Raw genomic sequence first — 17,435 nt, forward strand, 5'->3', positions numbered from 1 at the left:
ACTCTGAGTAAATTTTGAATTTTATAAATATTGCCAAATCATCCTCGTTAGAGATTATGTCAATTTACACTTCCGTCACTGGCACACCAATGTGCCCACACACTCACCAACGTTGTTTCATTGAACTTTTGATCTCTGCCAATTTGGTAGGGGAAATTTCTGTGAATGAAATTAATCATCGTTTCATATGTTTTTTAATAATCCGCACTCTCTTGTTATACACCTAAGTTGTTTCCAGGTTTTAGCTGTGATGAGCGTTCTTATGCACTCACTTTTCCTTTAATAAATACCCTTTTAAGATTCCCTTAGGATAAAGTTCACTCCGCATCACTAGATCAAGTGGTAGACTCAGGTGAAGGGCCTCAGTCATACATTGTCAATTCACCCTCTGGGAAGGGAAGAGCGATTTTGCACTCCCCTGATGGGGTTTGGAGCCTGGCTGAAGAAAGTACTTTTTATACCGATAGCTCCTCACTAGCTGGGATCAGACAAGTCTCCTCACTTGACCAGGCATCTGCCTGAGAAGGCAGCTGCCCCTCAGTGGTGATAAGATGGCTTGAAAGCTTCAAAACTTCCAACTGATTTGGCGTTCGCGTCCCAGAGCTCCAGGCTTGGGCTGCCCGCTTGGAATGCAACCCCCCATCCGTCAGGGGAGCCAGAGCAGGCAGTGGCCTCAGAATGTGTGTATTTCACCCGGGATCCAAGAACAAAAAGCAGTCACCCACGGTGTGTAAATGGATCTGATCTTTCGCCCCGCTGCCAGGCCTACTGTGGTCCACATCAGTGTTTCAAGGCTCCAGGACTGACGTCCAGATTGAAAAGCATAACAAAATAAAAGAAAACTCTGTCAACCCCCAGGAAAACAATCGCGGTTGAGGCACTTGGAGGATGAGTTCATAAGAAGAGAGTCTTCTGGGCATCCAAGCTGGCCCCACCCCACCGTGGGGCCCGTGTGGGTCCAGGGAGCACGGTAGACAGTCTAAGTTTAGACAAGGGCATAGCGAATGCACCGCATTTTATTTGCAAACTTTAGATTGGCTCAGGAGGAGGCCAGCCTCACGAACTGAAAACTGAATTGAGCAGCACTCAAGAAGCAAGGAGACGACACGTTGAGCCAAATCCACTGGGGAAGGAGGCTTTTCTAGAGGGAAGCAATGGGTCCTGGTCGCCAGGGACATAGTTTAACACTGACCTTGAACTGCTGATCTGGAAAGAGAGGGAGGGTTATTTTCAGACTGTACTAAATCTAGAAGTGTTGGAATCACCAGTTAGGACAGGGCAGGGAGGGGGTGAACTTAGACCCACTGGCCACAGGGTCAGAAATCAACAAGGACGCAAAGCCAGGGGCCTGGAGCCAGCAGCAATTCCTCTGACCTGGGAAACCTTGCCTGTACCTGCCTCTGCTTCTGATAGCTCCCCCCTCAATTCGGGCTTCCCAAGGAAGAGGTGAGCTCCTTCCTTTCTCTGGGAAATGAGTGGCTCCTTAAAGTACTAGAAGGTACTAAGATTAGAGTACTAGAAAGAGCGTGAACAGTGAAATCAGACAAATCTAGGACTGCAGTCCTGGCTCTGCTGCTCATCTCTCTAAGCTTCAGTCAATTCATCTGTAAAAGTAACTTGCTGCAACCACCTGCATCACAGAACTGCAGTGAGGACAAATGGGAAAATGAATGGAAAGGGCTAAGCTCAGTGCCAAACACTAGTAAGTATTTCCTAAGCATCAGCTGTTAATGTGTGTGAAACATCTAATATAGTATCTGCTTTGGAGGAGACACTTAATAAATACCTATTAATAGTATTGTCATTATTATTAATTCTCTGAATGGGCTAGGTCATTAAGGCAAACAAAACTGGGTTGATTCCATCTGACTAAAAAGTTGGGGATCCCTCTATTAAGAAAAATGAAAAGAGTGAAAGCCTAAGTAAAGAGAGTTCTAGACGTGGTGTTCAGATGCTAAGAAATATCAGGAGATGGTAACTAACGCTTTTCTGTTCAGCTCTCTCTCTTTTTAAAATTGTTTTCATATTTGAGATGTTACAGTCATTCCAAAAAATACAAAAATAATTTGACAGAGACGCCCATGAGCCCTGTTAACATATTGCTGAATTTGCTGCAGACATCCTTTCTTTTTTTAAGAAATAAAATGTAAATGCAGCTAAAAGAACCCCTCCCTCTTCTCATTCCCTTCCCCCCTTCTCAGAGGTGACCACCAGGATGCATGTGGTTGAGTGGACTTTCTCCTCTACACATTCTCAAAAATAAGCTCTAAGAAGCAAGGAGACCAGTGATCAAGGGTGACATTCTGGATTAGGTCAGTTCTGAGTTCAAATCCCACTCTTGGCCTTTACTAGCTGTGTGGACTTTGGTAAATTGCTCAGCCTCTCTGTTTCTCCTTTGCCCTCTCTCTAAATTGGAACTATTTGTATAAATCAGTGGTTCTCAACCAGGCATGATTTTGCACCCCAGGGGACACTTGGCAAGATCTGGAGTCCTTTTTGATTGTCATGACTGAGGGCATGAGCTGCTGCCAGCACTAATGGCAGAAACCAGGGATGTGCTGCTGAATATCCCACAATACACGGTATGTCCCACAACAGAGAATTATCTGGGCTAAAATTTCAATAGTGCTGAGGTGGAGAAATCTTGATAAAAGCAAACTGTCACTTTATAAGGATTCAAAAAGCATTTGCTCAATAAACATAATTTTAATCATAATTTTTTATCTGTAAAACGTTGTGCCAGACATTTTCGCATACATTATCTCACTGCTATCCACTGAGTTGCCTCTTCTTGGTAAAAAGAATGACAGAAGCTACTGTTCCTGCTGCATGTCCAAGAATATCTGTTATCCCATTTTGTTTAAGTGATTTATTAAAAGTGTAAATTTTCAGGCTTATAAATTAGTTGGAAGTTGCTAGTCAGAGCCCAACCCTTCTTTGCTCTCTTTGAAGAACAAATTGTATTAGCACTTTCAGCCACAAAACTGGTTCATTCAAACCACAAATATCCCTTCAACCTAAGCAGGTCCAGTGACTGACACAGCCAAAAAAAAGGCATCATGATTTGGAGACTGTGTTTTCGGTCCCTGTTAGCAAGAATGGGCTCTCACAGGGCTCAGGAAAACCACAGAAGCAGGGCAAAAAAATGAGCAAGCGGAGGCAGATCAGAGCTCGGCTTCTGTGATTCAACCCAGGCGGGGATAAACTGGGAGGGTTCTTCTAATGGCGGTTCCAGAGGGTGGGGCCGTGGCCGGAGAGCACCACAGGGAGCGCATCTGTGAGGACGGTCCTCAGCCCCGCAGGGTGGCCCAGGGACCGGCTAGAGGTGAAAAGTTATAGCCCCCCACCCCACCCCACCCACCTACTGCACCATAGCCTGCGGGCGCAGCCCAGGTCACCTGGGAGTCTTGCCCCCCAGTTGATTCTGATGCACATTCAAATCGGAGAAGCGCAAACATAAAAACCAGATCCTGCTTCCCTCTGCGCCCACCGCCTGTGACCCGGGGCCCGCCCCGCTGTGCCGCCATCCCATCCAAGGCTTGCGTGGGCCAGCGGCTGGTGACCGGCACGTCCCCGTATGCTTTGCACATGTTCTTTCGCTTTCACAAGAAGAATATAAGAAGGAGAAAACTGAGGCTGAGAAAGCTTAAATTGTTTGTGCAGGGGCATACCTACAGAAAAGGGTCAACCAGGACCTGATTCCGCATCAGCCTGAGGTCTAACCCTGTCCTCTTAATGACGACGTCACACTGCCCATTGATGATGAAGAGAGAGAACAAAAGAGATCAGCGCTGCAGGGACCAAATTGTGACTCTTGCTATGTTTGTCTTTAATGCCTCCCTGGTCAGCTTTCCTGGAGTTCACCTGCCCACAGGTAGTCCTCCTGGAGGTTAACCCCCAGTGTGCGAACACTGCCCTCTAGGGGTCACAGCTCCTACATTTGCCATGCTGTCCTAGCCTTGGCCCCATGTCCTGAGACTTCAAACCCCAGCTCTCCCTTTTACTTTAAAGCTTACTCAACTACTCTGTGCTTAAGTTCTTCATCTGTAAATTGATTTTAATGATACCTTCACATCAGAGTTGTTAAAAGAATTGAGTGGGATAGTAAATGTGACACTAGCCCAGTGTCTAGTATGCAATAGATACTAATTAATTCTGTTTTTCTCCCATCCTCCCCAACTTGCCTACAACCATTAAAACCTACTCAATTCAGCACTGATCCTCTTGACGTCGTATCTATTGACCAAACAGCTAGTATGTTGAGCTAATCTGCACTAAGGTGTTAACGCATAACAGCAGTTTCTATATCTACCTCCACAATGACAATTGCATGTCAGCAGAGGCTTTCGAAGTTTTTCCACCAGAAGTGATTAATGGTGGAACTGTTAGGGAATGTGGAAGGTTAGGGAATGTGGAAGGCCAGTGGGGAAGATTTTCCACCTGGGAGCCTTTCCTCACCCCTCACATCACTCCAGTGCAATTCTGGTGGCTGGGGAAATCCAGAGAAATGGGTAATGAAGAAAGGGAAGGAAAATATGTCTTCAAGGCTGCCCCTGGCTTAGAAGGGGAAAATGCATTTCAGGCATCTGAATCTCAGGATAGGTGAATGGGCAAAAAAGAAGTGAAATCAAAGACTAATGGATCATGTGCTAACATTTAATAAAATTGCTTGGAATCTGCGTAGTTGAATGTACTAAAGCATCATTAAAAAGTAGTTATAACAACTAATAAGATGCTCATTAAATTAACTTTCACTGCGCAAGCTGCTTGCGAGGTCTTAATTAGGTTATTTGTTGCCACTGGCCTAGCCTGAAAACAAAAGAAGACTGCTATGTCTTCAGTGATGCCTCAAAAGCCCGTCTCTGGCCTTGTGCAGGAAGTACTAAGGAGCTCCAAATTTAGGGGCAGCCAGTCCGCAGTTATCTTAGCTCTCCAGAAAAACACTTTGTGGCCTGAATGAAATCCCTTAGCAGGCCTCACTGCTCTTAGGAGCCAGATCATTGTAAAGATGGGAATGATATTTAAAGATGAATATTCTAAGTGTTTCGTTTTACAGATGAGGAAACTGAAGTCATGTAAGGAGTGATTTGTCCAAGGTCTCGCAGCAAGGAATCTGCTTCCTGCCCAGACTGGAATAAACATAGAACTAGGGGGCTGCTAGTGTGGATTTTCATTTGAGAGGTGAAAGGGGAGCAAAAGGTGCTAAATTTTCAGAGGCTCCTTTCTTTAAAGCCACATGTATGTGCTTGTGTGAGTGTGTGTGTGTGTGTGTGTGTGTGTGTGTGTGTTCCCTGCTGAAAGTGATTTAGCCCAAAGTAATTTGCTGACCTACTTACATTATGACCTACTTCTCGAATGGGTTGAACTCTCTGAAAGCTGGCTTTACACGGCTGCTGCAATGATCTTCCTAAAACACAGCTCTGATCATGCCAGTCCCAGCTGATCCACCCATGGACTGGCATCGGAGCTCCTGAGCATGGCAGAAGGGTCTCTTCACAATCAGGCTCTACCTACCTCATCTCTCAAGTCTGAACTGCGTGCTCAGACAGACCAGATTCCCAGCTCCGCCCCTCCCTAGCTGTGCAACCTTAGGTAAACTACTTAACCTCTCTCAACTTCAGTTTTCTACCTATAAGAATGGGAATGATAATAGCCCTCATCTCATTTGGTTAATATGAGAATTAAATGAAAATGGGGTGTGTAACACATGCATGGCCCATGCTGTTTCTCCTGCAGCCACACAGGAGAAGTCTCAACCTTCTCTGAACACACTTACCTCTTTCATGCCCCAAGCCTTTGCACATGTTGTTCCCTCTGTCTTTCTCTTCCTGCCTCCTCTTCTTTGCTTCATAAATTCTTCCTTCTTAAGCCCAGCTCAAATGCCAGTTCCCCTTTGCAGCCTTCTGCAACTCTCCAAGCAGTGGTTACTGCCTCTCCCAGTTTCTCTGACCTTGCTCCACCCCATCAGAGCCGTGTCACATTGGGCTGGAATGAGCTTTTCGATGTCCATCTCCCCCAGGAGAATGGGTCTGACGTGGCACACAATGTGGACTATAAATTATTATCACAGAAACAGTAAGGAACTATGAGAGCAAGGCTGATTCCAATAAACGTCCACTCTACTCCTCCTCAAAGTTAAATACAGATAAATTTTGTGTATACACACATACACGAAGGTATTACCAGTAATTATTTGCGGTCATTTTTATTTTCTTCTTGTGCTTCTTTGTAGTGAACATGTATTGCTCTTGTAGTAAGAAACAAAACAATAAACACTGTTTTTTAAGCCTAGAGACTGAAAGTATAAAGGAGATACATAAAACGTCAACTTTCTGAACACATCCCTGAAGAAGTTGGGAGTTACCGGAATTGTGATGTGGTAGAGCTCTGATTTAAGACGTGATGAACTCTGAATATCTTGTCTATGATTCCTGTGACAAGAGCTAGTTTAGAGCTGCATAATGCAAACCAGAAGGCGGGTCACTTCCCCAGGAGCCTTCCGGCCTCCTTTTTGGGTGCCGTGCATTTATGCAGACAGGAGAGGACAAGTGCTGTGGGATCCAGTACAATAGCCACTAGCCACGTGGGCTAAGCAAGTTTTGATTAAGCTAAAAATCCAGTTCCTCAGTCTCAGTCGTCATATTCCGAGTGCCCAGCAGCCGCGGAGGCAGTTAGTGGCTACCGGGCTGGACAGTGCAGGCTGAGCTTTCTCGCCCCCTCAGAATAGATTGTTGAACAGCATTGCATCAGTCCGGTGTTCAGCTTGCTACAAAATGGTTGATAATGATGTCTCCAGAAGATAAGCATGCCCATTTGCCTCATAAATATGCTCTTTCTTGTTAAAAAAGAGAGAGAGAGAGAGAAAATACTTGTGGCGATGTAAAATGGTGCTGCTGCTGTGGCAAACAGTTTGGCTGCTCCTCAAAAAGTAAACATAGAGTCCCACCTTATGACCCAGCAATTCTACTCCCAGATGTATACCCAGGAGGGCTGAAATCACATGCTTACACAAAACGTGTGCACGCCTCTTCACAGTAACACTGCTCATAACAACCAGAAGCAGAAAGCGGAAATAACCCAAACATCCATCAACTGAAGAATGAACAAACAAAATGTGGTACATCCATGTAATAGAATGTCACTCAGCAAAGAAAAATTCAAAGGATGAAGTACTTACTGATACATGCTACAACCTGGATGAACCTTGAAAACTTTATGCTAAATGCACACAAGACCTCTTAATGTATGATTCCGCTTTATGAAATATCCAGAATAGGCAAATTCATAGGGAGAGAAAGTAATTCGTGGTTGCCAGAAGCTAAGGGGAGGAGGCAAAAGGCGTGACTGCTAATAGGTACAGAGTTTCTTTTCAGGATGATAAAAACATTCTGGAATTAGATCATGATGATGGTTGCACAGCCTTGTAAATATGCTAAAAACCACTAAATTGCACCTTTTTATAAAAGAGTGAGTTTTATAGCACGTGAATTATATCCCAACAAAGCCATTATTTTAAAAAATATTCTTCTAATTGAAAAATAACCTAAATGTCCATCCACAGGCAGTTGAGGAAATATATTCTGACACATGCATGCAGTGGAGTACAGTGCAGCAGTTTCAGAGAATGAAGTAGATCTGTGTACTGATTACGACAGATTTTCAAGGCAAATTGTTGAGGGGGTGTAGCAAATTTCAGAAAGTTGCATACAGAATGAAATGTTATTTCAAAAATTCCCGAAACCTTAAATATTCTATTTTCTATGGGTATATGTATGAATGTACATAGAAAAAAAAAAACTGGAAGGTTCTGCACCAAAAAGATAACGGTAGTTACCGCTGAGGAGGGGGCTGGAATTAGGAGGAGTGGTCAAGGGTAAGCTTTTCATTTTTGCCAGGAAAATGCATTCATTTATTCTGTGTATAATTAACAATGTTAAAAGCTGTCTATTAAAATGAGCTTAAAATGGATGCTCTCAATCATAATAAAGAGAAATATAATAAAGAGCAAGTTTCAAAGAAATAAACTACGTTTAACCAGGCGCTTAATCTTGTTCGTTAACTGAGCTCTTCTATTCTCCCTAAACTTTGTTTAGCTCTGCACTCTCTAGGGCTGAAAACACATCTTCAGGGTGAATTCCTCTGGTTTAAGGGTCCGCTAAAAAAAAAAAAAAAAAGCCCTAGACCTGAGCGTTCTTTAACTCCCTTATCTCCAACCTGATTAAAAGCTATTAGTGGCATGACTTCTTCTCTCTGTCACCTGTCATCCCCTCTCCATAACCACATCTACCTAGATAACACTTCAAAATTCTCTTATCCCTCCAAAAGCCCTGAACAAACAGATTCCTGCAGTTTGAGTCTGAGCTGTAACGATTGAGGGTCCTGCACAGGATGTACTTAGGGAGATTTTTTTCGGGGGCCAAGAGAAAAAAAGAGGTTAGCAGCTTTTCATTTGCTATTTCCCTACTTTTCTTTTTCCAATCTGTTCCTCTCCAGATCATAAGAAAAAAAGATTAAATAAAAAGGACGCAATAGAGCTCTTCCTCACTTTGTATCTAAAATTCTGTGATGATTTTCTCCCTAGGTCGTTACCCGGGTGACTGGCTGACTACTGCAACTGACTCTCATTCTCATTCATTCTCTCCCCCTCCTCCAATTTTATTTTTCTGGATTCTCACTTTCTTTCAAATCAGTAGTTCTTTGCCATAAAATAAGGTTCTTTTCCCAAGAAGATTGACCAGCTTATTTACGTGGCATCTTACCAAAGATCACTTTGATCCCTAAATACTCAGATTCCTAAAGCAGATAGAACCTGTTCCCTTCTGAACGTTTGAAGCAGGTTTTTTGTTGTTTTTTTTTTTTTCTTAAGAAATGAAACTCTTTAAAGATACCAATTTATTCAGGATACCCCAGGAACAAATGGCCCCATTTGTAACTGAGGACAGCCCTGGCAATCCACTTTCCCACCGACCACCTTCTCTTGGCCAGAGTCTAGTGCTACCTGTGTTTTCGTTTATTAACGTGCAGTGTCCTTCTTACGGCTTGTTGTGCTAGAGGCAGATTCCATCTGCTGTGTCTTTTGAAGAATGATCCGAAGTAGCACAGGGTCCCTGTTAATCAGTTAATTATTGTACGACATGCAGAGAATGGCTAACACTTAGCCAAAGAAACATCAGAAAAACACTGGGAAAGCTGGTCTTTAGACATTTTGTCAAAATGCTCCTAATAAAAGATGATTCCTTGCTCATGATAAATGAATCAGAAGGCCCCTGGTGGGTGTGAAATTGGCAAAGCCTTGCATTTAACACCCAGGGAGCACAGGCACCATTTGGATAATGTGCCAAGCACTGTGCCAGGTGGTTCTCACACATTATCTCCTTTAATCTTTGCAACAACCCTGGTTGTGGGGAGGTTTATTATTAGTTTAATTTTACAGATGTGGAAACTGAAGTTCAGAGATTGAGAAACTTATTAAGGTCACACAACTAAATATCTATAAAGTACCTACTATGTGTTGGGTACTCTGCTAGGTACTGCAGACACAAAAGTGAGCAGGGCAAGCAAAGCTCCCCACCCCCTTCAAGCAGCTTTTGGGGAGCAAGGACATGGTCAATAAGTACATACATAAATGAACAATATGCTCTCAAGTAATTGTGAGTACTAGAGAGGAAATAAAATGCGGTTGTATGCTAGAAAGAGAGGAGAAGGTAAAGATCAAAAAACAGTATGAACAAAAATACTGTATGAGAAGGATGAGAGAGACAGGTTCTTTGAGACCATGGACTAAAACTTGAACAGGAAATGCAAAGGCCCTGAGGTACAATTACCCCAGGTTGAGTAGGGGAAGTGGCAGATAAAGTGGTACAGTGGAGAGAGGGATGAAAAGAGAGGTCAAAGATGATGGCCCTGTAGGAAAGCAGTTCAGAGAACTTGTAAGGCCCTGTAGGTCATGGTAAGGAGTCTAGAGTTTCCTCCCTAAGAGCAATTGGAAGTCACTGGAGGGTTTTGGAAAAAAAATGACATAATCTGATTCGCATTTTTAAAGACCTCTGCTGACAAGTGGAGAATGGGTTGTAAAGGCTCAAGAGTGGAGGCAGGGAGGCCAGTTGGGAGGCTCTAGCAGTTATGCAGGAGAGAGGTGATGGTGGCTTGGGTGTGTACTTTGTTCTTTATATAAAAACCTAGACAATCCAGGAAAAAGTGAGATAGAGAATTTGCAGAAAATCCCTACCTTCCTGAGTAAACTGACATGAGACATCTTCAGGCCTTGTCCCATTTCATGCTGGATGTATACAAAATCTGTGCTATTCGTTGTCCTTTAAGTAAATGTTTTATTGAAGTGTGACATGCATTTGGAAACGTACACCAGTCATAAGAGTATGCTTTGACAGGTTTCCACAGAGTGAGCACTTCCCTTTAACCAGCACTCAAGACAGGAAAGAGAAGATTTGCTGCACTGCAAAGTCCCCCTCCCACCCTCTTCCAGTCAGTCTTTGGCATTTAAAGCTTCTGTCATGTTTTACCAGAATGACATTCTATAAATCAATTTGCTAAGTCTTGCTTAAATCGTGACCCCTTTTTTTCTAAACTAAAGGTGCCATGCCCTCTGCATTCAGAAATCCACTTATACCAACCAGCCAACAAGATGTAGCTGAATTTTATTTTCTGTTGTATGCATTGTGGAAACAATAGGATTTTCACATAAAAATTATAGTATAATATTGAATATGTATTTTTCAAACTTGACCTAATGTTCCTCTCCAGAATTCTGCCGTGGCCCTCTCTTAAAAATCAGAGTTCACATATGTACGTGCCCCCAGTTCTAGAAAGCCTACAAGTTACCTTGTCTGGATGTCTAGGAATCCAGTAGGATAGAGAACAGGGCTAGGACACACAGATTTGTACAATATAACAAAGGCATGATTCCAGGGTTTGGTTCAGGGGACAAGATACTCTGGCAGGAAGCTAACACTTAACTGAGCACTTATTTTGTCCCCAACGCTGAGCTAGGTGTTTCAATATGTAATCTTATTTAATCTTCACAACACTTTGAGGATGGAATAAATCCCTCCATCAAACAAATATGAAAAGCAGGGCTCAGAAAAGTAAGATAATTGGCCCAAGTTCTCAGAACGCATAAGCAGCAGAGTTCGGCTTTAAACCAGCTCTGTCTGAATCCAAATCGCATGCTCATTTCACTCAGCCAAAGCAACCTCTCTTGTGCTTTTCTTTCTTTGATCTGCACTAAATAGATTGAAAATATTGGTCTCAGCACTTGGTTGCTACAATAAGCCCCATTTCTTCTAATGGATTCCCTTTTATGTTCTTTTTTAATACCCTGACTTTCAAATTAAAAGTAAAGCTATTTATAAACGAAATGGGGAAATTGTCCATAACTTCACTTCTTTCCAGAAAGCAAGGGCTCTTTAAGCCTGATGAAGTCTAATGCTGGCTGTAAATCCAGGAGAGAAATGAATGAGTGCAATTTAAATCGTCCAACCCAGAGTCTGGCCGCTTGAGGGACATAGGAGCTACATCGCATCACCATATTATCCGTTACTGAGAAAGGAGCCAGCAATTAGCAAAACAATCCAGATTAACCACGCTAGCATCTCTGGGGAAGTGATTCATGTTCTCCAGCTTTCTGGAAACTCTTCCAAGCCCAAGCTGTCCCTGGGTTATTTGGCTTTACGTCATGAAGGGAATTGATTTGATCAATTGCATTGCTGCGCCATAATTAGTAAGCATGGCCACACTTGCCCAACGAGGTTTCACAGAGATTAAACTCAGGATCCTGACTGCAGACCAATTTTTTCACTGAAAGCCACTGTGCCTTTCATCCTTGATCTTTACCAAGTTTCTGGGAATTCATCATAGCAGGCCACAGATAAGTTTTCAAAGCACAGGTAGCTGGGCGGCCTGAATCCTTCTCCATCACAATAGAGGTTATTTTGTGAAAGTCCCTTGGCTGAAGGACCCCCAATTTTCCACCTGTGCTAGATAGCACCCTTCACAATGGACCTTCACCCTCGTACATTCATTCGAATATCCCAGTATCTCAATAAAGGAGGAGGGTACAAGTCTCATTTTAGACATGAAGAAAGGAACCTACAGAGAATTAAGTCAACATCACAAAATGTTTTTCACCTAAAATGAGTCATCTTTAAAAAAAAGAAAAAAGACACCTATTGGATTAGTTTCGTCCTATTGCAAAAAGCTATCTGTGCTCATTGTAGAAAATTTAGAAGATACAAAAAATAATAAAAAGCCACTCCTCAGACATAACCACTGAAACGCTTAATGCATATTTGTCCAATCATTTTTCTATGAAATGATATCATACATACATTTGTAACTTGCCCTTTGTCTTTGATATATTATGGAGCACTTCTCCTATCACATCATGAACTTAATCTTTAATGTTGAATTGTATGGATCATTAAACCAATCACTTATATTTGTTGTTTGGGGTTGTTTCCAATTTTATTTATAATAAATAATGCAGTAAAATCCTTGTATCTAAATAAGGAGGGCTAACATTTATTGAGTACTTACTGGGTCTCAGGCACTGTGCTAAGTGTTTTACGTGTATTATCTCATTTATTCTTCTCAAGAGTCCTATAGGTAAATAATGTTATCTCCATTTTACAGATGAGGAAAATGAGGCCCAGAGAGAAGTGAAGTAACTTGCCACAGTGACATAAATGAAAATTGGGAATGCTGACACTTTGTGTTTTGTGGTTTTTTTAGTTTATAATTCTTTTTATTAGGGAAGTTATAAGTGTATGGAAAAATCATGCAGATAATACAGAATTCCCACAACATTGTGCTACCATCATCGCCCTCCACTATAAACAGACATTCTGTACCAATTAAGGGAAATGCTGAAATTGAACTTTAGGCAGTCTGTCTTTAGAGCCAGCACCTTCTGCTTTTAAGATACATTCCTACAATTGCAATTTCAAGATAACAAGACACTTAACATTGTAAGGCCTTTGAGTGGCATTACCCAAGTGCTCTCCAAAAAGCATGTACCCTCCAACCAACTTACGCCATCACCAACCCAGGATTCTATTCATCCATATTGTTCCCTGGGGAAAGGAAGCCCAGACTTCTGAGAGCTTATTCATGCTATTTAGAACATGGATGCCACCCAGTTCCTGATGAAAACAGTGATTTTCTTTACAAGATTTTTTCTGGGGGGTACGTTGTCCGGGAATCGAATCCGGGTCTCCCACATGGAAGAACAGTGATTTCCTTTAAATCAATGATTCTTATCCTCTTTCATTACATGAATCTCTTTGAGAATCAATCAAAGCTATGAAACATTTATAGAGAAAATGCCCACATGCACATCAAGTGAATACTTTGTTTTTTGGGGGATTCATAGACCCCATTAAGAACTCCTGTGCTTGATAGAGGATTGCTGGAGCAACTACATTTAGACAAAAACTAAAAGTAGGGCAATAAACCAAGTCTTCAAATGCTGATCTTACCAGGCTGTTTTTTGAACAATTCTGCAGTAAAAGCAATAACATCAGGAGGGGCTGGGATAAAATGCACATGCACTGTAACGGTATATCTGCTGCCACATGGGGTGAGGTACCCTGTCTAAGACTCTCTCCCAAGGTCGTGCTGTCCTCTCCACCCAACCAGCAAGACCGCAGAGCAGGTGGGCCAACCTCCCTCCGTTTCTGCACTTCAACAGCCTCAGAAGGACAAGTCTGGGATCCATCCTCCTGCCAGATGCAATTCTTCACATGCTGGTGTTTTTCATTCTCTCTCCTTGCGTTCTGCTCCTTTATGGCCTGGAAAGCTTCATCCCAGATCACCAAATCTTCACCAACCCTACCCACTCCCTCCTGCCTGAAGCAGTGCATTCAGATGAGGTGAGAAGGCACAGTGAGGTCTCGTTCAACTGCCCAGTCATCCGCCGTGAATGCTGCTGTGCCAGGCAGATCTTTCTATGAGCTCTCCTCAGCCTGAGCACTTGCCTATGGGAATAATGGGGCCATTTTTTTCATAGTGATCCATTGAGGCTCAGTGACATTTTCAGAATTGAGGGTGGAATATCTGGTCCCAGCCTGCAAGAAAGAAGGTAGACAGAAGAATTAGCTCTCTTGAGTAAATCGCCCTGTTTTGTGACCCAGCAGAGAATTCAGCTCCATCTGGATGGACAGGCCAGAACTGCCAGACCACCATGAGACATATAGAAAGAATTCAGGCACCTCCTCAGAGCAGGAGCCTGAGCTGCCCTGGCCTTGCCACCCACCATGGCCACCATGGGGGCCTCATCTTTGACAGTACGTAGGGAGGAGTGGCAATGGAAAAGTGGGCCGTTGAGCACTTTCTATTGTCTGGTTGAATCTTACCTTTTGGTCTCCATTTTATTTTTCTCCATCCTGTGAAAACGTACCCTTTGCCCTATCCTCTCAATTTTGTTTCTGGCATTGTCCATGTGCAGATCATGGAAGAATTTGAGACATAAACATCCCTTCTCCCTCCACTTTCCCAGATGCCCAAGACCGACTTTCATGAGGCCAGGAGATGACAGAAGGTTGACTTCTCAATTCTAAATAATTACAGCTTCTCTTTGATTTGACTGGGAAGATAGTCATCTGGAAACGAGTTTATTCACACCCAAACATGGCTCTCCTTCTTTCCTCCAGCGCTTTCCACTCCCCTGTGGAATTTCTTAAATTTCCTTTAAGTACCTGATTTCTTGGTGGCCCAGCTCATGACGTTAAGGCAGCAATCACTGGGAGGGCAGGAATTCGTGGGTTCCAATGAGACTCTATTTCGCACGAGCTCTGTGACTCTTAACTAGTTACTTCACCTTTAAGCCTCAGTTTCAACTTCTGTAAAACAGGGACAGTAACTGTACCTTCCACATAGAATTGCTTTGGGTACTACTGAGATAAGGTGAACAGGTTGGTTATAGGGCTTGCCTTCCACAAGCTCTCACTAGATAATAATAACTGCCATTGTTATTATTTTGACTATTTCTAAATTCAGGTCACCACCATCTTCTGACTCGTCTTGGAAAACATCATAAAGATTGAGTCCAGTTCCAATTATTGTGAGTCAGCCTAACCATCCTGCACCTGTGATCAGGACACTGTGTAAGAAGTCAGGCCTCCCCCCTCAAGAGCTAAATAACCTTCCTAAGTCACAGGCTCTCGGAGATGCACTTGTCCCATTGCCATTATACCCTCCCATAAAGGGACTTGTTATTCCTGGCCATTCCACCACCACCACCCTTAAAATGGTGTGAAGGTGGAGTCACTTTTGCAGGAAAGTTCTTTGAAAGTAGATATGTCAGTCTTTTGTTATTTGAAACTCATTGCAAATAACACTTCCTCCTCAAACCATCACCCACACGCATCTTGCCATTCCTATGTGTAGCCAGTACTCCTTCATTTTCTTCTAGGCCCATCCACACTGAATGTTCCAGGAAAGTGACAAGCATTGGGGTAGTGGAAAGATCAGTAGCTCTGGACTTGGTCCTGTAACTGAATCCTGTCTCTACCACTATGTAATCTTGAGCAAGCAACTTGGTCTCTCTGACCAAATTTTTTCTCTCACGGTTTTCTCATCTATAAAACAGGCATAACAGCTGTACTCAGTTCATGGGCTTGAGGTGACTCAATAAGATAATTGGTGAAATCTCCTTGCTTCCCAGGTCAGTTTTAATCACCTTGATTAAATGCTTAACCCAGCTCTAGGCACCTAGGAAGCATTCAATGAAAACTTCCTGTAAAGTATATCAGAGCATCTGAACTTCCAGCTGAGAGCAATAATTCAAAAGCATAAATCAAATTGAGAATAGAGCATTTATTTACATGTGATGGATAAAAGCATATTTTCTGAAAATCTAGATGCTCTTTGAGGAAAGAAATAGTCTCTGTTTGAGAAAAAAAAATCTTATTTGGAGTTGTAAGTAGAAGGTTAAACCCAATTGCCTCCAATCACTGCCCTCCTCTCTCTGCTCCCTGCTCACTCAACAAGGCTACTGTCAAGGCTACCAGAAGAGAAAGCAGAAGTGCTCAACCTAGAAGATAAATAAGAATCTGGAACTCTTGGAGCAACCTGGGAGGGGAGATGGAGAGAGAAAGGAGCAGTGATAGGAGAGAGCAAGGAGAAGGGACAGGGAGCTTAGCATTAAGTAGTGCTGCTACATGCTTTGGGGTGGGTGATTTTTTTTCTTGGGGAAATCACTGGCTCAACATGGTATAAGCAGAGGAGGCTCTCAAGAGAAGTGGAGGCCCGTGGGCAGGTGAGGCCAGAATGACATTAGTTCCGTGCCCCACTCAGGAATCAGGAAACTCCAAGGGAAGGCAGTGGAAGTCCAAAATTATAGAAAAGGTGCATTCAAGATGACTTCACATAGCTTTCAAGGAGCAGAAGGGTCCCTGGTTGACACTTGGGCTACACATATACCAACAGCACAGGCAATACTATTTAACACAATCAGTTCTTTTTTCACTGAAAGTGTTCAGAAAACATTCTTGTCCATCCATGGCAAGCCCTCCCAGCTCTCTGTTCTGTAGCACATCTTCAAATTCGATAGTGACTTGTTCTCCCGGCACTTCTACCTAGAAGGTTTCCTAGCTGTGGGGAGCCTTCAAGCTGTGAGAAAGGCCTGGAATTTGAGGACCATTCTATCAGTCTACAGAAAGTGGATCCAGACAGCGGAGCAGGAGAAAGCCGCACTTCGCCAGAATCTGGAGATCCGCGTGAATTCAGCAGCAGCAAGGACTTGTCATTTCATTATGTGGCACTAATGACACCAGACACTACACTTGGCCCCCAGGATTCAGAAAGGCAGGAGAAGGCTCTGGTGAGAAGACAAGACGCCCTAGGGACGGTGGGCTGGCATCTCCCCCTATGTGATCCAGAAACACTGAGGGCTGCAGGGGAAGGCCGGACCCCAGATGTGAAGTCACTTCCAGGAGCAGCACATCGCAAACTGGGCCAGACAAGTGCAGAGGAGGCGTGGAGCCCTGCAGGGGCCGCGGGCCCAATCTAAACTTTTAGGATATAGGCAAAAGTTTTGATTACCATCAGCCAAAGGAAAGAACAAAGGGATAAGTCAGAAAGAGGAAAGCAGGTAAAGCAGCAGAGAGCTGCTGAGCCAAGGGATGAAAGGCCGTGCATGGAATCTAATGGCCTAAGTGGCCCAATCTCTGCATTTTACCATTTGATTCCCCACGACCAGTAACTGTCCCTGTTCTCTCGTGGAGCCTTTCATCCAAACGCTCCCGGGCCTCTCAGCCAACCGATGGGTTCATCTGCTACCCAGAAGGAATAAATCAAGTAGTGTGCAGCCTGTTTGTTCCAGGCTCAAAGAAATTCTGGCTGAAGGCATAATGTACCCTCTCCCCTAATCTCTGTTCCTCCTGTAAAATAGGGTGAGCACGAAGCTTAGGGTCAAAGAA

The 17,435-nt window shown here is 43.3% G+C and overlaps 1 protein-coding gene and 1 long non-coding RNA gene across 2 annotated transcripts in view; one reads left to right on the forward strand and one right to left on the reverse strand.

The window, feature by feature from the left end:
• Positions 1-17,435, forward strand: part of ADRA1B (adrenoceptor alpha 1B) — a 47,242-nt gene that overhangs the window by 15,740 nt on the left and 14,067 nt on the right. The window lies entirely within an intron of this gene.
• Positions 981-3,741, reverse strand: LOC143664052 (uncharacterized). Its single transcript, XR_013166283.1, has 2 exons — positions 3,672-3,741; positions 981-1,206 (listed from the first exon to the last, which is right to left on the reverse strand). It is a non-coding gene; the product is annotated as an uncharacterized LOC143664052 (long non-coding RNA).

This window comes from Tamandua tetradactyla, chromosome 20 (assembly GCF_023851605.1).
Source record: "Tamandua tetradactyla isolate mTamTet1 chromosome 20, mTamTet1.pri, whole genome shotgun sequence".
Lineage (NCBI taxonomy): Eukaryota > Metazoa > Chordata > Mammalia > Pilosa > Myrmecophagidae > Tamandua > Tamandua tetradactyla.